This window comes from Prionailurus viverrinus, chromosome A3 (genome assembly GCF_022837055.1).
Source record: "Prionailurus viverrinus isolate Anna chromosome A3, UM_Priviv_1.0, whole genome shotgun sequence".
NCBI lineage: Eukaryota > Metazoa > Chordata > Mammalia > Carnivora > Felidae > Prionailurus > Prionailurus viverrinus.
Window position 1 is genome coordinate 127,315,660 of NC_062563.1, and position 20,275 is coordinate 127,335,934.

Consider the following 20,275-nt stretch of genomic DNA (forward strand, 5'->3'; position numbering starts at 1 on the left):
GGGCCAAACCCAAGCAAATAGGAAACTATCAGGCAAATAGAGATGGCTATAAAAATAAAGAAAGAAAGAAGAGCAAGGGAAGCAAAGTAAAACAATAACATGACACAACAAGAAAAACCATAACAAACTTGTAAATAAATTGAAGAAATCTAATGATAGGAAGCCATCAGAATCACCAACATGAAAATTAATTTACTCCAAGGATAATTAAATTTATTTATTTAAACTAGTCCAGAAAGTATTAAGATACATATATCTAGGATGCTTGAATTCATACATGAATGTTCATGTTATCAAGTTTGTCTTTCTGCCCAGAAAGGAGAGGAAGAGAGAAGGGGTGAGGTAGGAGGTGTGGAGAGTGAGGGAGAAAGTAGGAAGAAAGAAAGTGTTGGGAGAAATATCCCCAGTGGTTCATCTTGATAACAGGTAGTCATTCCTGATACTTATTCAGCTGAATGATTTTGCACCTTTCTGGCCAGAGAGGATCCTGGGAGAGAAATGTCTTAAATGTATAATTGCAACAACAAGAATGTGTTCTGAAATGACAGATACTGCATGCCATTATTTCATTGCATACATAGGACTTTGCATTCAAGAAGAAACATTCCTCCAAGTTTAGAGCATTTTGCAAAATCTGCTTCCAATCAACCAGTGTAGTAGGCATAATAAACCATTGTTAACAGAGAGTATTCTCAGTGTGCAGGTAGAAATTTGTTTAAACTTTGGTATTAGATATATACTTCTTGATTTCTCCAGAAAAGCCCTATTTAAATATAAGACTATTGAATAAATGTTTTTGCAGAAGCCATGTTAGATTTTTTAAATAACTTATTTTACTTCATTTTTTTTTTAGTTTTAGAAAGAGAGAGCACAAGTGGGGGAGAGGGGCAGAGAGAGAGGGAGAGAGTGTCCCAATGCGGGGTGGGGCTTGATCCCACCACCATCAGACCATGGCCTGAGCCAAAATCAAGAGTTAGAAGTTCAACCCACTGAGCCACCCAAGTGCCCCATCCATGCCAGATTTTTTTTAAAAGAAAGAGAAATAGGGTTCTCTTTAGGTTTCCTATTGGTTGGTTTTCAGAAACGTTTGATACAGAGAAGTGTCAAATATCTAAGTAAATGAAATGAGAAACAAAGTTTAAAAGCAAAAGTAACTATACCAGATAGTCCCTGTTGGCATGGCCAGGCCTGTTTTTCATCCTCTGCCATCCCCAGGAGGCCAACTTCCAAGATGCATCTCTGGACCTCCTTGCTTTCTGATTTCCTGTCAGGTTCAGCCATGAGGGGAGGGCTACCAGGGGGCTGTCAGAGGGCAGAAGCAGAGGGAGTTGGGGTATTTATTTCCCTACTCCTTCCCTACAGCCACAGTTCCCGTCAGGTGGCCCCGTCTGTGGTTTCATACTTTGGCTCTACTTTGCCCCTGGGACTGAGGGTGGTAATGGCTGGTTCCCTCTGTGTTTAGTTAGCTCCTCAGCGTCATCATCCTTTATTAGCATCCTTAACACTGTTCACTCCTCTACAAATAGGCTAGTTACTAACTGCCCTTCAATTGATCCTTCAAGGGTGTCCTCTGTGTCTTGTCATGACTCTTGACTAAACAAGTGACTTGGATGGGTTTGATCTTGTCATCAGAGGTGTGCCAAGGGAAAAGTACCACTGCTATGTTTGTCTTTCTGAGACCAGGTTTTTCTTTTCCAAAGGAGGAGAAAGATTCTCTCATTGTGCAGAAATCAGCAATGATGATATCTATCTACTCCGAGATAGCGTCTGCTGGCTTGCAGTCTGTGTGTGGCTGTGAGCAGAGAAAGAAAGAGGAAGGGAGGTGGGAGGAGAAAGGGGGGAAGGGAGAGAGGGAGGAAGAGAAGGAGGACAAGGGGAGGGAAAGAGGGAAGAAGAGAGGAAGGGAGGTAGGGAAAGGGAGTTGGGAGGATGCTCTGCCGAAGCACTGGGCTGGAGCAGCCAGTGTGCAGAGAGCAGGAGTAGGAGCAAAGTATGTGGGAGCGAGGTAGATGTGCGTAACTTGTAAGAACCAGGTGCCCTAGAGATCATGATGGCCACCTTATCTGCCAGTAGAAGTCTGCAAGTCCCTGTCACATGCTTGACAGGGGCAGAGACCCTTCAGGAGGTAAGAGCCAGTTCATTTCAAGAGATCATTGGGGACAATGAGGGAGTCATCCAAATGGAAGGGAGGGTGAAGTAAGTGTCACCCTCTCTTGGCTGAAGGACTGACAATAATTTCTTAGAGATGAGAAAGAAAAAACTTGGATTCAACTCAATCTTCTACAGTTCACTTAGAGGTGAAATGTCAGACATCCGTAATTAGTGAAATAATTCAGTTAAATAGTCAGCAAATCTAGTTAGAATGGAATCTGTAGCATCCTGAGTGGGTCCTTTTCAAGCTGTATGGTTTGTCTTAATAGCTCTTTTTTAAGATCCAGAGAAGTTACATTTTCACATCTGAAATTATCTGATGCCAGGTGGATCTGGCCAAACACCTGTTTACTTAGTGGGAGCCTAGGTGGGAGAAACTGTCCAACTCACTTGCAGAGAGGGGTGAGGGAAAGAGAGTTGATCTCTCAATACAGAGAGTTATGTTTTCATAAAAAAAGGAGAGAAGGAAACAAGAAAATTGTAAAAGTTTAGAGCAGGAAGAAGCCATAAATATCTTCTGTTCCAATTTCCTTTACCTGCCATTTTACAGATGAGGAAACTGAGGTTCCAAAAGAATTAGGGACTTATCCACTTTTAGAAGTCCAGCACTAGCATCCAGGTCTCTATATTCCCAGAATGTTCCTGCTCAGGCAGGATAAGCAACCAGAATAGTAGCTAATTCTCTGGGCCCACCCGTCTGGGCAGCTAGCAGGTTTTCAGGCTCTCACAAATATGGAGAGCTCTAAGAAGGGGAGAGTGTCCATGTTTCTTCAGTTCTACATTGCTGTGTGGGTACATTGTTAACACTTGAGAGTATATCAACAGGAGATACACCTTTTATTGTCACCAAGAAAAATCACAAGTTAATTGTAAAGTCACCAGTAGACTTTCTTTCAGATTTATACACATGGAAAAATACCAATACCTAGGCTCAAACCTGCCTCCTTTTTGGAAGCCACTGAGTTGCCTTGTTTGCTTGTAAGCAGTTTGGCTGGTGGACCAGAGATCACTCTGTGAATCAAGATGATATTTAATGGAACACATTCTTGTTTCACAGAAACAGTTTACAAAATAGCCATTCAGAAGGGAAGCCATTCTCACCGGAATGTTTACAAATCAATTTCCCCACAATCACATCACTGGACCTCCCTTGCCATCTGTGACACCTCCGTGCAGATTCCCCTGTCCCTGAGTCTGGAAAGGGAAGGCATTGGCTACATGTGTTCCGACTGCATGCTGGGACAGCTGGAGGTAATGGATAGACCAAGCTATTCATGTAGGACATAATGGCTTCTAACTGATAACATTTATGCTACATATTTATGGGCTTTCTTCAAATGGGAAGAACCATTTAGAGAGAGAGAGGTATTAACTAAGCAGAAAGTTTGAAGTTTGTAAATACCAATGGCTGTGCTCCCAAGAATTGCCTACACGAACCAGGTGTTTATCAGAAGCAGTATAGTGAGACAATAGTAGGGAAAGAACAGGTCATACTTGTAGAGTCTAGAATCAAATTTCCAGGTAGACCCTTGGGATTAGGTAAAGCCAGGGTTCTGACTGAAGAATGAGGCCATGTAGCTGGGCAATGAGTTCAGAGGAAGATTGAAAAGCAGAGATAAGCCTATAAAAAAAGAGAAAGACAAATTCAATATAGATAGTAAAAATCTCAAACTAATAGTCTAAGGTCTATTCTACCCCTCTAAGCGGTCATGATCAGAGAGTGTTGAAAGCAAAAGGGAACTATGGGTAACTTTACAGAAAGATGGCAGCAGATAGAAGAAAATCAGTCATGGGAAGTCTCTATACTTTATATCTTTCTAGCAAGGAAAAAGGGACACTAACGCCTTTCCTGCCTTGGCCTTTTTTGGCTATTTCTGTGGGTTTAAGGTTGTTGAGACAGGTATTGATTACCTGACTCCATAGCTTAAGAAACTAAGACTGATGAGGCAAAGTGATTTACTTAGGGCCACCTAGCCAAGGAATGTCTCCTCTTGAACAACAGCCAAGGTCTTGTAAAAGCAGTGAGGCAGAAAAAGCACAAGATAAGTTTTGGGCGCCTGGGTGATTCAGTCAGTTGAGCGTCTGACTCTTGGTTTCGGCTCAGATCATGATCTCATGGTTCATGGGTTCGAGCCCTATATCAGGCTCTGTGCTGACAGTGTGGAGCCTGCTTGGGATTCTCTCTCTCCCTCTCTTCCTGCCCCTCCCCTGCTCATGTGTTCTCTCTCTCTCTCAAAATAAATAAATAAACTTAAAAAATTTTTAATCTAAAAAAAGATAAGAAGCTTAAAAAAATTGGTCCTTATTTTGATGCTTGGACTAACCATTTCATCTCCCCACTTTCCTCACCTATAAAATGGAGTTAAGAACAACTATTTCATAGGATTATTTTAAGAATTTGATTAAATAAAAATAATTTGTATTTAAACTATAAAGCAATATAGTATACAAATATAATGTTATGTTATGTCTACCTCATTGCCATAGCTTTTCAGAAGTCTTTAGTGAACATAATTAAATAGTTTCAACCTGTCAGGAAAACTTTCAGATAGTAGATTACACCAAGAATTCCCACATATGCCATCAATTTCAAAACAATTTCTTTTTTTCCACTCAAAAGAGAACTACATCAGCAAATGAGAAAATATTGACCACCCATTATGTGTAGCCCTACCATGCACTACACAAAGTCAGGCATTCTGACCCATGTCATAAATACATGATGGCCTACTCATGAACAGCCAGAATAGAGCTACTGCAGAAAACAGAACAATGACAATATCACATCTTATCTCAACATGGAATTTGACCCCAAAGTCTCTGAATATTTCTTAGAGTGGTGAAAATCAGCCTTTGTAGACATTCCTAGGCTTAGATTAGTGATTCCCTTGAATGCTCATTAGACAGAGATCTACAACACGGCCCGTATATACAGCAGGGTATCTGTCAAGTTGTTAATGGCTTAAACAAGGGATCTTGGTATTTCATAAATCCAAAGCTTAACAGGTTCTATTTTTTATATTTTCCTCAAGCCACAGCATCACTATTATCTCCATTAGTCACAGGCATCATATTGAGATACACTTTTTTTTTTTTTTGTATGGGGAGCTTACACATTTCTCATCATCAGAGAGCAAAAAATAAAGAGTGGTTTTGGTGTATATCCCAATTTATATAGCAAAATAGCTTTATTAGTAGCTTGAGGATCTGAAGACTAACTCTCCAAATCCCCCAGCCTCCCCTCATGACTTAGTACAATTGAGTAATCTCAACAGCAGGCACTTCAAAAAACATTTTGAAAGGTCAAAAAAAGGTCTGGATACCATGTACAGAAAGAGAAAAATGTAAGTTTTTACCAATTGCCGATTCTTTAATTCTCCCATGCTGGACCCTGAGTTGAAGGGCATTTTTTGGCCTGACCATTTCTCCCCTCCTGAGTCAGAGATGGAGGTGACAGTCATGACTCCCTGAACTGTGATTTGATGGCTTTTATATCCCCCCATATTTTAGGCTGCTGATTTGCCAAGTGAAGCCATGAGGGGTCCACTTGTGTCCCCCATTGCCACATGAAGAAGCGGAGCCCTGCCTTAGACTCTCCGTGTTCCTGCCCCCCCCCCCACCCATTCCTACATGGATGTCTCTCACTAGATCATCTTCTTTTAAGCCTCAGCCAGGAGAGGAGGATCTGATCAGTACTGGCTCAACCGCTTTTTCTTACCTCAAGACCGTTTGCTTCTAGTCATACTACAAATGAAAGCATTCCTTTGGTCAGGTCCTTTAGGATCCACCAAAATTATCTCCAATTTATTATAAATTTTAAACCAAAACACATTTGGAATATAACCCTAAACATAAACAGCTATAACTTTTAATGCTCTTCCAAGGGCACATAATCCTAACAACAGTCTGTAGAAATTTTCCCTACACAGGCTGGCAAATGCTTTCCTTCTCTGCACCAGTCCCATCCTATAAGCTAATAACAAACAGAATTTTATAAAACCCTCTAAGCAGAAGGAAAAAAATGTGAACCATTGCTCCTGCCCTAACCAAAAGCAAAACAAAAACAAAAGCAAAAACACAATGCACTGAATTAGCCAAATTCTTAACTCTTTTGTGGGTGTGTACATCCAAGCATGACTCCAAATGCCCCAGCTTGGCAGAAAGGAAGCAGTCTGCAATGACAAAGGGGGAGCTGACCATCCAACCCTACCCCTGTCATAGGAATTTCCCAATTGGAAACAAAACCCGAGGCCTCGGGGCTGCTCCAGGATCTCGGACAGTGCCCTGCACAAGGATGTCCCCTGAGAGGCAAGGACCTCAAATCATGAACTTCCCCTCTTAAACCCAGAAAAGGTGTTTTTTTTTAATTCACTCAAAGACCCAATTATTTGGCAATACTTGTATCTGCAGGGCTGTCCGGCTGTCCTCATGTAGGACCAAGAGAACAAGAGGCTTTCAGCCTCCCTGCCTAGATGCCCCCACTCAGCTCAGCCACCTTTTCTGATCAGTCTCTCCTGAGGAAAGAGAAGGTCAAGGGGAGGGAAAGGGAAAGTGAGGGAGGGCAAAGTTGAGGGTAGATAGTTTTTGCTCAAAACTAACAGGGATTAGGTCCAGCTGTATGCAGCCCACCCCGGCCAGTTTCCTGGAATGTGTCATGTTGACCTTGGCAAGCCAACCATCAATGTTGTATCTGTCTCCAACCAAAGGCTGAATGGGATGCGGCTTGCTCTGACTGTCACTGTCTAAGCCCAGCTGACCAATGTTCCCCAATGTTCTGTGCACCACTACCATGCATATACACAGCCCTCCCTCCTTCCTGCCTGTATATCTAGTGTGGAAACTCAACTAGGTTTAAGAGAGACAGCAGAGACCCTCTGACAGGGTACAGTATTCTTCCCTATCTACAGGAGGTATTTGAAAATTTGTACTCACCTCTCTTTCAGGGAGTGATAGAAAACGTGAATATATTTGTTTTGTCTACACAGTCTTCCCTGATCTGCCACTGCCAGCCTGACTCATCAGCCTTACTCGTTAACAAAGGCAACATGGACAGTTGCTATGGTCGGGCCACAGGACTGAAAGTGGGGGCCCCTACCAGTGACCGCTTGATAGCAGCCTAGGATCCTTCACTTTGACACAGGAATAAATATAGCTCACTTTTTGGAGACCAACAATTTAACTGAAATATGGCCAACTGTGTTAAAAATGTCATCTGTTTTTAACAAAACGGATAACATTGGAGCAAAACATACATTCATTGGAACGAGAAGTACTCAGACAGTTAAGTCCTGGGGACTCCCTCCCTCATCTTGCTCTCTCTTTTGTGTGTACATTCTCGGCTTGCTTTGGCCTGAGCCTCCATGTAGGGTCACTCCTGACTTTTGTAGATGAGGAGCTAATACCTAGAAGGGAAGAGATTTGCTTAAGATCACAGAGCAGGTGAGCAGTAGAATCTGGGACCCTGATCTCCTGAACCACTAACTCAGTCTTCCTCATACTACATTGTGATACCACAGGAGAGGAATAAATGATTCAATTCTGCAGAAGCAGCTGTTCTCCCAACTTGACAGCAATCATGTTTCCATTACTTCCAGACACAAATACTGCTCAGATAGCTCCAAAAGTTTATTATCTTTTTCCCTGTGAATGTACCGATGGCTTTACTGTCCATATCACATGCTGACACACAGTAAAATGCCGTGGTGCAACCTGGTATATACCTTTATTCTGACAACATGTGTTGTAGAAGTCAGTCTATATGCTTACAACAGCCAGATGGTCTCAATTTCCTGGGACATCTTATCTTCAGTATTCAAACATTACAACCCTGTGTTTTATATCTATCTCCATGTAGATGTTTCATATCCATGTAGTAATTTGTTAAAATGATAACTAAGTGGGTTAAATCTGTATCTTCATAAGAGTTTTCTAGTAAACCAATCCAAAAATCAGGAAAATTATCCTTTGTTAAATAATGAGCTCACATTTGTAATTTGGAGAAAAAGATCAGTAACATAACACAATCTTGTTTACTCTTTCACCTTCGAATTAAAAGTGAGGGTTAATGGGAGGATGGGGGAGAGGGGAAAATGGGTGATGGGCATTGAGGAGGGCAGTTGTTGGAATGAGCACTGGGCGTTGTATGTAAGCGATGAATCACGGGAATCTACCCCCAAAACCAAGAGCACACTGTATACACGGTATGTTAGCCAATTTGACAACAAATTATATTAAATAAGTAAATAAATAAATAAATAAATTTTAAAAAAGAAATGAATCATTGTGTTCCCAAAATCTGACCAAAAAGAAAATTCTGTGAAGATGGAAATTTCCAGAGGAATGGTGATAATGATGTATATATCAGGTTCTATGGTAGCTTCATTGTTTCAGGAAGAACAAGGCAGAACCCAAGAAGAATTTATTTTAGTATCACTAATGCTAATCAAAATCAAGGATCCCAAAGCTGGTAGCTCCAGGGGATCAGCAGAAGTTATTTATAATTGTATCACTAAATGTATCAAGTTTCTCAATACTCTCCTTGTTACAACTCCTTCAGTGATTAAGATTAGATACAACTACACAAAACAGAGGTTACAACAACATACAATAGCATTTTAAAAATAAGATACATTGTATTTTAAATAAAATAATACCAGTTTAAACCACAAATCATGATTTTTTAATGTTTATTCATTTTTTAGAGAGAGAGATACAGAGACAGAGACAGAGCCCGAGCGAGGGGGAGGCAGAGAGAGAAGACGACACAGAATCTGAAGTAGGTTCCAGGCTCCATGCTGTCAGCACAAAGCCAGATGAGGGCCCAAACTCGCCAACTGTGAGATCATAACCTGAGCTGAAGTCAGATGCTCAAGCAACTGAGCCATCCAGGCGCCCCTGATTTTTAAAATAAATTAAAGAAATAAGGACTGATATTAGGTTTAAGAGCAGATTAGCAGGCAGAAAAATCAGCCAAAATATTTAAACAACACAATTAATATATATGAACTAACTGACAGAACTCTGTTCTGCATATCTACAGTATACACATTTGTTGCAAATGCCAATGGAATATTTACTAAAACTGTCCATATGCTAAGCCACATAGCAAGCACCAACAATTTCAAAGATTAAAATCATTTAGTGTATGTTTTCTCACAATAACTAGAAAGATGAGATAGAAATCAATAATAAAGTATAGAGGGAAAAATCCCTAAATTCTTGGAAATTAAGTGATATACTTCTAACATTTATTTATTTTTGAGAGACAGAGAGAGATAGAGCACAAGCAGGGGAGGAGCAGAGAGAGAGAGAGGGAAACACAGAATCCAAAGCAGGTTCCAGGCTCCGAGCTGTCAGCACAGAGCCCGACGTGGGGATCGAACTCACAGACTGTGAGATCATGACCTGAGCCGAAGTCGGCCACTCAACCAACAGAGCCACCCAGGCGCGCCCTTTTAAAATTTTTTTTAACATTTATTTTTTTTTTAAGTGATATACTTCTAAACTCATGGGTCAAAGAATAAATTACAAAAACTTGCAGAATTAATTTGAATTGGATAATTGTGAGAACCACAAAATATAAACAACTGTGGGCTGCTGCAATTTATAACCTTAATTATATATATTGCAAAGGACACAAAACTAAAAATCAGTGATGTAAACATTCCTCTCCAAAAGTTAGAAAAAGTACAGAAAATTATATCAAAATATAATAGAGGGTAAAAATAACAAAGACAATAGCAAAATAACAAAGACAGTAGCAAAAATGAATAAAATATAAAATGAAAGAAGAATAGAAAAAGTAAACAGGTGGGGAGCCTGGGTGGCTCAGTTGGTTAAGCGTCTGACTTCGGCTCAGGTCATGATCTCACAGTTGGTGAGTTTGAGCCCCACATAGGGCTCTGTGCTGACAGCTCAGAGCCTGGAGCCTGCTTTGGATTCTGAGTCTCCCTCTCTGTCTCTGCCTTTCCCCTACTTGTGCTCTATCTCTCTCTCTCTCAAAAATAATAAAAATAAAATGTAAAAAAAAATAATAAAATAATTTTAAAAAAAGTAAACAGGGATGCCTGCTTGGCTCAGTCAGAAGAGCAGTGACTCTTAATCTTGGGGTCATGATTTTGATCCCCAAGTTGGGTGTACAGATTACTTAAATAAGTAAAATTAAAAAAAACAAATAATGCCAAAGGGTGATTCTTTTAAAAAACTAATAAAATAGATAAACCCTTGGCAAAACTGATCAAAAAAAAAAAAAAAAAAAAGAGAGAGGAAGAAGACACAAATTACCAATATGTGATTGAAAAAGTTAGTGTAGAAATTTTAAAGATTGAAAAAGATATTAAAAATAATTTTATGGGGGCGCCTGGGTGGCGCAGTCGGTTAAGCGTCCGACTTCAGCCAGGTCACGATCTCGCGGTCCGTGAGTTCGAGCCCCGCGTCGGGCTCTGGGCTGATGGCTCGGAGCCTGGAGCCTGTTTCCGATTCTGTGTCTCCCTCTCTCTCTGCCCCTTCCCCGTTCATGCTCTGTCTCTCTCTGTCCCAAAAATAAATAAAAAAACGTTGAAAAAAAAAAATAATAATTTTATGGAAAAAAATTTGAAAAAGTAGAGGAAATGAACAAGATCCTAAGAAAACACAACCTGCCATATTGATATAAGATGAAATAGGAAATTTCAATGGTCCTATAGCTACCAAAAAATTTAGAGAAACAGCCCAAATGTCCCTCAACTGATGAGTGGATAAAGAGATGTGGCGCGCGCGCACACACACACACACACACACACACACACACACACACTGGAATATTACTCAGCCATCAAAAAGAATGAAATCTTGCCGTTTACTACATGGATGGAGCTAAAGAGTATAATGCTAAGCAAAATAAGTCAGTCAGAGAAAGACAAATACCATATGATTTCACTCATATGTGGAATTTGAGAAACAAAACAGACAAGCAAAAGGGGGGGAAAAGAAGAGAGGATGACCAAGGAACAGACTCTTAACTGTATGTGAGAACAAACTGATAGTTACCATAGGGGAGGTGGGTTGAGGGATGGGATAAAGAGCTGATGGAGATCAAGGAGTGCACTTGTCATGATGAACACCAGGTGCCGTATAGAAGTGTTGAATCTCTAGTTATACACCTGAAATGAGTATTACCCTGTATATTAGCTAACTAGAATTTAAATAAAAACTTTTAAAAGTAACAAAAGTAAATAAATAGATAAATAAATAAAATATTCCTTAAAAATATCTTAAGGGAAAATTTCAGGACAAGGTGGTTTCATTGAAATTTTCCTAATACTTAAGGAGGAAATTAATAAAAATAACCTTATACAAATTCTTCCAGAGGTTAGTGCAAGAGGGAACACTTCCCAAATCATTTTATGCAGCCAACATAAGCTTGATATTAAAAACTAACAATGAAACGATAGTAAAGGAGAATCAGGCCATCTTACCTAAAAGCATAAGATGGAAAATTCTAAACGAAATATTAGCAATTTATATCCAGCGATACACACACACACACACACACACACACACACACACACACAGTTCTACTTACCATAGGAATACAAAATGATTTAACTTCCAAAAACAAAGCAAAGTTTCACATATCATTCTGGGCTGATTGGATACCCACACACACTACACACAAAATTCAACTCAAAGTGGATTCAAGACCTGAATGTAAGAGCTAAAGCTATAAAATTCATAGAGTTTTATACGTAAGAGTAAATCTTTGTGAAGTTAGCCGTTGATCTCTTTGATACAAAACTAAAATTACAAATGAAAAGAAAAAACTTTAAAAAATTGGACTCCCTAAAGATTTAAAACTTTTACCCTGCACACTATACCATTAAGAAAATGAAAAGACAACCCACAGAATGGGAGAATTTTTTTTTTGCAAATCAGATATCTGATAAAAGGCTTGTATCTAAAATATATGTTTAAAAAAAACTACTTTTGACTCAACAATAAAAATACAGATAACCTAATTTTAAAATAGGCAAAAGTTCCAAGTAGGCAGTTCTTCAAAGAAGATACACAAATTCTGGCCAGAAAGCTCAGGGAAACTTGTCATTAGTTGTAAGGGAAAAGCACATCAAAACCATGACTAGATGGACCTAAAGGGTATTATGTTAAGTGAGCTTAGTCAGACAAAGAAAGATAAATACCATATGATTTCACTTATACGTGGGATCCTAAAAACGAAACAAAGGAAGAAACAAAACACCCCCCACCCAAAAAAAACACAACTAGGTCTTAAATACAGAGAATAAGCTTGTGGTTGCCAGAGGGAAGGTGGGTGGGAAGGTGGGTGAAATAGATAAAAGGGATACAGAGGTACAAACTTCCAGTTATAAAATAAATCAGTCACAGAGAATAAAGATTGTAATAATGTGTGGTGACACATGGTGATTACACTTACAGTGGTGAGCCGTGAGTAATGTGTGGAATTATTGAGTCAGTGTGCATACACCTGAAGCTAGTATAACATTGTATGTTAATTATACATCAATTAAAGAAAAGAAAACCAAAACATGAGATACCACTTTGCATCCTGTAGGATGGAACGTTAGTTTGCTAGGGACCATACCAAAGGTCCACTGACTGGGTGTCTTACACATGGAAATTTATTTTCTAGATTAGTTTCTAGTCTACAATTCTAGAGACTCCAAGTCCAAGATCAAGGGGTCAGCATAGTTGTTTCTTCTAAGACCTCTCTCCTTGGCTTGTAGATTGGCTTCTTCTCTCTGTCTTTACATGGTCTTCCCTCCGTACCTTTCTGTGTCCAAATTTCCTCTTATAATGAAACCAGGCGTATTGGATTAGGACTCACCCTTAGGACCTCACTTTTACTTAATTACCTCTTTAAAGACCCTATTTCCAAGACAGTCACATTATGAGGTACTGGAGATTAGGACTTCAATTTATGAATTTGGAGTGGGTGGGGGGAGACATCAGTCAACCCATAACAGATGGCTGGAAGCAAAAACTAATAATAATAACAAGTATGGTGAAGATGTAGAGAAATTGAAGCCCTCATATATTACTGTTGGGAAGATAAAATGGTGCAGCTGCTTTGAAAAACAGTTTGGCCATTCCTCAAAAAGCTAAACTTAAGAGTTATAAAATCCAGCAGCTCCATACATAGGTATATACACAAGAGAGTTAAAAACATAAGACAGTTCAAAACTTCTACACGAGTGTTCACTGCAGCACTATTCAGAGTGGCCAAAATGTCCACTGACTAAGGAATGGATAAATGAAATGTGGTATGTCTACACAGGTAATTATTATTCAGCAATAAATTAAAGGAATTAAAAGTAAGAGGAATAACATAATGATACATACTACAGTATGGGCAATTCTTGAAAACTTTATGCTAAATGAAAGAAGTCAGTCGTAAAAGATCACTTACTGGATGATTTCATTTATATGAAATGTCCATAACAGTCAAATCTCCTGGGACATAAAGTATATTAGTGGTTGCTTAAGGATAGAGGACTTGGGGCGTCTGGGTGGCTCAGTTGGTTAAGTGTCCGATCTTGGCTCAGGTCATGATCTCTTGGTTCATGGGTTCAAGCCCCACGTCGGGCTCTGTGCGGACATCTCGGAGACTGGAGCTGCTTCAGATTCTGTGTCTCCGTCTTTCTCTCCCCCTCCCTTGCTCTCTCTCTCTCTCTCTCTCTCTCACTCTCTCTCTCTCTCTCTCTCTCTCTCAAAAATAAATAAACATTAAAAAAAGGATAAAGGACTTTGTGACTATTGTCCATCTGTACTCCTATAATTTGTGCACTTTTATACATTTTATGCTTTAGTAAAAATGTTTATTGAAAGAAATGTTGGCTAAATAAAATATTGCTCTGAAAAACATTTATGTATCTATGTACATATACATATAGAAGGTTCTGTGCGTGGGAGCACACAATAGTGCATGAGACACCGTTTCTCCTCTCAAGGAGATTTTGACCTATTAGAGGGCTTTACAACCAGATGGGGTATAAGAATCCTAGCTGAAAAGGCAGAAACCTTGATGGGGGTCTGATAATCCAACTAGAAAGATAAAACCTGGATACAAGATTGCACTCCCATTTCCTATAAGCTCTTTTTTGGCCCTGAACTAATAAAAAACAACTAGTGTGTCCCACATGATCTTCAGAAAAGCACCCTGTCAGGTGGAGGTGATCTTGGTCTATGTCTAGAAAAGGTCATGACCTTGAATTTGAAGCTGCATTGTGCAATGCTCCAACAAACTCAAGACTGCTTCCCTCCAGAGAGGACCTTAGGAGCTAAGAATCCCAGAAATCAGGGAGGATGTTGGAGGTCAATCTGGTTCACCCTTTTAGAAGGGGAAGCTGAGGGAGACGTCTGGTGAGGTCACATGCTCATCAATGGTACTGTATCACGAATGTCTTCTTCTCTTGACACATTTGCCATTTGCAATGAGCCATAGTCATTATAAAGCTGAAGAACAAAATGGCAATGAATTCAACTCGTATCTGTGGTTAAAAGAAACAGCCTATTTGATGTTTTATGTTTCAATTTTCTGTGCACTAATAAAAGTGCATAACTGCATAGACTCTATATTGCTATATGTGGGCGTAATACAGATTTATAGTCTGTGAGGGAAATACCAAGATTCTCTGACATAGGAAGCCCCAGTCATTAAAATAGCATCAGCAAAATTGAACAAAGAAATAAAATGTCCCAACTTTATTGGCCAATCAAGCAGAAATTGTTATTTCTTAATTTATTTATTTAGTTTCCTCATTCCTTAATCCAGGATATTGGGAATATATTTATGAAAACTTGTCCCATTCCATGTGCTCCTCTCATAGCCTTGGTAGTGCTTTCCAGGGACATGAAATTGTGTGATTAAATTTACACTCTGGTGTTCCCGCATCTGGGGTTTGTCCATGCTGGAACCAGTCCTGGCAAAATTTGACAGGTTGCTATTGACAGAATGAAGAGCAATGGCCAGGTTGCATTCTGCTTCTGAGTCTACAGAAGGGTTTTTTGGCTTTGAGCTCTGTTAACTGGAGAGTGGGCCAGATCATTCTTTGCATTGGGACTGTCCCGTGTAGGATGCTTAGCAGCATCCCTGGCATCTCTACCCACTAAATGGCGGTAGCACTCCACCCCTGCTTGTGACAACCACAAATGTCTCCAGACATTGTCCAACACCCCTTGAGGGCAAAACCACCCGGTGTTGAGATTCCTGGTCTGCAGTAGAAGCATACAGTTGAGATTCGATTTTCACTCATGAGGTCCCCACGTGACATTGAAAGAAAGGCATAGTAATAAAATAAACATTAACAGATAGATACCATTTGCTTAGTGCCTACTGTATAAAAGTGCTTTACATACATTACCTCATTGTATCCCCATGATACCCTGAGAGGCAGTGGATCAGTCAATGCTCTCATTTGCTAAAATAGTACATCTTAGGTGGTTTAAGTAGAAGTGGAATTTAATTTATGATATTAGGTAGCTCACTGGATCTCCAGGCCTGCCAGAAGGTTAAGTTGGAACCTGGCAGCTGGAAACCATGCCAAGCCACCCTGTAAGAATATGCCAATGGTGACCCTCCTGCATCTAACACATCACAATACACAGTGCCTGTACCACTGATGCTGATCTGGCACAAGAACTATGCGGCGTCCTTGAGCAAAACCCCTGCCACCACAGTCTCCAGAAAATGTATTTTTCCTGAGGCCCTTTTTCTCACAAGTATACTTTGAATTCAGCACGTCTGTCCAGCCATTTGACTGGCAGTGCCTGTATCATATGCCGGTACCAGAGCTTCCGGGAAAGCTCAGGTCATGAGTTTCTCGGGGAATTAGGAATTAGTGAAATTCTCAAGACATGTATTCACAGAAGTGACCACAAAGCATATTAAGTGGCTACACCACAGGTAGGTGCCCATTTTACAAATGAGAAAACAAACTCAGGGAGTGTAAGCAACCTGCTTAAATTCATTCCTGTCGTGTGAATTCACACGCAAGTCCTCTTATTCTTGAGCCAATATTCTTTTCCTATGTGATATTAACAGCTCAAGAAAATGTGTAGCTCCCTACCTCTCCAAGCCCTGTCCTTGAGTACAGCCTCCTAGGAGGTTTCTAGAGTGAGATGCTATCAGATTTTGCCCAATAGAGACTTTTGTCACTCAGGGCAAAATCATCGGTAGTTAATACCCTTCTAAATGTCCCACGAGGACTGTGACGCAGACCATGCAGGCGATGGCGGAAGGGGTGGCTCCCAGAGAAATGAGGATGGGGTGTGTCTACTTATTTGCCTGCAGCCTTTGGAGAAGTTCTCTCATCTACTGTCTGGAGAAAAGGGGGGCCATTAAGGTTTTCCAGCTATGGTGGGCAACCTCTACCTCATTCTGGTATTCACATCTGGTATAACCCCTCCCTGGAGTGTGGGCTCAACCTAGCGACTCACTCCTAAGGAATTAATGCAGCAAAGGTGAAGGAAGGTCACTTCTGACATTAGGATACAAAAAGACTGATTTCTGTCTTGAGTACACTTTCCCTCTCCCTCTTGCTCTCCTGTTTTCTCTATCTCACTCTCTCTGAGGGAATCCAGCTGCCATGTTGTCAAGATACCCTGTGAAGAAGCCCACATGGAAAGGAACTTGGAAAGACCTCTAGCCAACAGCCAGTGAGGAACAGAGGCCCTCTCTCCTTCCTCTTCCTTTTCTAATGTCCGTGGCATGCACAAATTACTACCTGATTATTCTTTTATTCATTTATGTGCTAGAATGGAAGCTCTTGGGGGAGTGCACTATACTCGTACCCCTGCATGTCTCCCCACTAGTATTTGGCACAGTACTCAGTGCATGGAGCTTCAAAGGATATTTTTAGAAGAAATGAATGCCAATGAGTCTTATAAGAAATGCTCCTGGCCAAACTCAAATTGTTTTTTGTCCCTCCCACCCTCCCTTCTTTCCTTTCTTTCTTCCTCCCTCCCTCCTTCCCTCCCTCCCTTCCTCTTTTCCTGTATTCCTTCCTTCCTTCCTTCCTTCCTTCCTTCCTTCCTTCCTTCCTTCCTTCCTATGTAATATTAACAGCTCAAGAAAATGTGTAGCTCCCTACCTCTCCAAGCCCTGTCCTTGAGTACAGCTTCCTAGGAGGTTTCTAGACTGAGATGCTATGAGATTTTGCCCAATCTAGACTTCCTTCCTTCCTTCCTTCCTCCCTCCTTCCTTCCTTCCTTCCTTCCTTCCTTCCTTCCTTCCTTCCTTCTTTCCTTCCTTCCAAAAAACATTAACTGAGCTCGTACATGTACTCATCACTCTACAGAGAACAGGGAATAGAAAGATGAATCAGACATAGTTTCTGCTCCCACACTGCATTAATTTTCAATGCTGCTGTAACAAATTGCCACCAACTTGATAGCTTAAATAATACAAATTTACCCTATCATTCTGTAGTTCAGGAGTCTGATACAGGTGTGAGTTGGATAAAATCTAGGTTTAGGCAAGAAATCTTTCTATTAGTGTGCTTGCCTTCTCTAACTTCCAAAGGCTGCCTGCACTCCTTGGCTCTGTCTTCATTGCCAGCAATGGCAGACTGAGTCCTTCGCACACAGCCATCTCTCTGGTTTCCTGAAATCTGAAAATATTTTCTACTTTTAAGAACTCATGTGATTAAATTTGGCTCACCTGGATAATCCAGGATGCTGTTTCCCTCTCCAGATCTTTAACCTTAATCACATTTGCAAAGCCTTTTGCCATGTAATTTAACATATTCCCAGATCCCAGAAATTATGGCATGGCCATCTTTGGGGACCATTATTCTGCCTATCACATGTTTTCCTTGTCTATCGGTGCAAGTCAACTAACTTGTTGAATAGGAGTCCCCAGTGCCCAGATAAGTCTGTCTGGTAGCTAGGAAGAGATGTACTGCACCCTACAAATGGACTTGAGGGGAAGTAGAAAAAATAAAATCTAGCTTAAAACAAAATCCATTTAAAAGGCAGATTTGGGGGCGCCTGGGTGGCGCAGTCGGTTGGGCGTCCGACTTCAGCCAGGTCACGATCTCGCGGTCCGTGAGTTCGAGCCCCGCGTCGGGCTCTGGGCTGATGGCTCAGAGCCTGGAGCCTGTTTCCGATTCTGTGTCTCCCTCTCTCTCTGCCCCTCCCCCGTTCATGCTCTGTCTCTCTCTGTCCCAAAAATAAATAAACGTTGAAAAAAAAATTAAAAAAAAAAAATAAAAAAATAAAAGGCAGATTTGAAGCTGGCTATGCTTCTAATGAGAGCCAGAATTTCTTGTATTGTTCTGGGGCTATTGGTTCTCATCTCATGGGGTTTTACTTTGCCTCTTTTGATAGGAGTAGATATTTACACCTCCTCTGCGGGACCATTCTCCCTGCTACTATTATTCATTTTCATTAAGTTTAAAATCTTTTGTTGGACAGTTTGAATGTTCTGTAGGTACCTGCTTGGTAGATAAACCCTGTAAGATATAATCTTGAAGAAAAGTGTGCAGGGCATCTCCAAAACCAGACCCACGTTGGGAGGCCCTAGTAGGGTAGAAGGAGTGCAGTGCTTTTGGAGCAGGAGAGCATTGTTTTAGCCCAGCCCCCTCAACTGCACTATTTCTGTTCCTTACTAGGGAAGACCTTCTCACTTCCAGCCCCCACGAATGTCAAGGCTCCAGTTTCTTGTCTACTGCTCCAAAGGTGGTGTCAACTGCCCCCAGAAAAGAAGGGGAAGGCGCTTCTTATATATGCAGAAAAAAATCAAGATCCCATAGGTTGTTCTCAACATTACAGCCCTGAAAATTTGCCCTTACTTCTACTAATCCTTCCCATTATAATTTTAGCCCTTTCGTTCACACCTGGGTCTCTTTCAATTGTACTCTTATGCCTCTTCTTTCTGGACAAAGTATCAGAAATTTCTTTATTCCAGAGCCAATGTTTGTAGTGTGTGCGACTCTCTTTTCTCCCATTTTACCTCCACCTCAAGTTTTACTCCACATTTTTCTTAGGCTCCACATCTACTCCACATTTTCATTAGACCTCAGTCTTTTTAATTAAAATTAATATAATAGTGGGCATCTGAAAACCAACAACTTCTAGTAATTTGCAAAAATGTCCAACGTGAAGGGAAAGAGGGGAGGTACCCACTAAGTGTTCTCTAGTCTTGTTAGAAAGTGTGGGGTTGTTCCTTTGGCCACATACATGTGAATTTACCAGAAATGAAATATTGTAGACATCAAGGGAGTGGGCGCTATTCAAAAAGGAATGCCTCGGGGCGCCTGGGTGGCGCAGTCGGTTGGGCGTCCGACTTCAGCCAGGTCACGATCTCGCGGTCTGGGAGTTCGAGCCCCGCGTCGGGCTCTGGGCTGATGGCTCGGAGCCTGGAGCCTGTTTCTGATTCTGTGTCTCCCTCTCTCTCTGCCCCTCCCCGTTCATGCCCTGTCTCTCTCTCTGTCCCAAAAATAAATAAACGTTGAAAAAAAAAATTCAAAAAGGAATGCCTCATGAATGTTCCCATGGCAAAACTGGAAGAGTCTACATTACTCCACAAGCTCTTGGCATTATTGTAAACACACAGGTTAAGGGCAAGATTCTTGCCAAGAGAATTAACGTACATATCAAGCATATTAAGCACTCAAAGAGCCAAGATAGCTTCCTGAAGCATGTGCGGGGAAATTTTCAAAAAAAGAGGGAAGCCAAAGAGAAGGGTACTTGGATTCAAGCAAAGCACCAGCCTGCTCTGCCCAGAGAAGCACACTTCGTGAGAGCCAATGGAAAGGTGCCTGAGTTGCTGGAAACCATTCTCTATGAATTCATGGCATAGTAGGTGTAAAAAAAAAAAAACAAAAAAAAACAAAAAAAAAAAAAATATATATATATATATATATATATATATATATATATATCTCAAAAGAACTCTGGACTGTAAGAAAAAAAAAAGTGGATATCTGCAGGATTTAGAATTGTAGAATGCCAGCATCTGAAAACACTTTTGATGTGTCTCTTTTAATCCCCTCATGAAGAATGCTCCAATATTTTATTCTAGTAGTCTCTCAAACTCAAAGAACTGATCCTTTTAATTCACTAGAACTAGAACATCCACATCGATGCAGGCTGCTCATATGTTACAAAA

At 40.6% G+C, this 20,275-nt stretch overlaps 1 pseudogene; it reads left to right on the forward strand.

Annotated features, from left to right (window-relative positions):
• Positions 1-19,251: 19,251 nt before the first annotated feature.
• LOC125162750 (60S ribosomal protein L21-like) lies at positions 19,252-19,966 on the forward strand (annotated as a pseudogene).
• Positions 19,967-20,275: the final 309 nt, after the last annotated feature.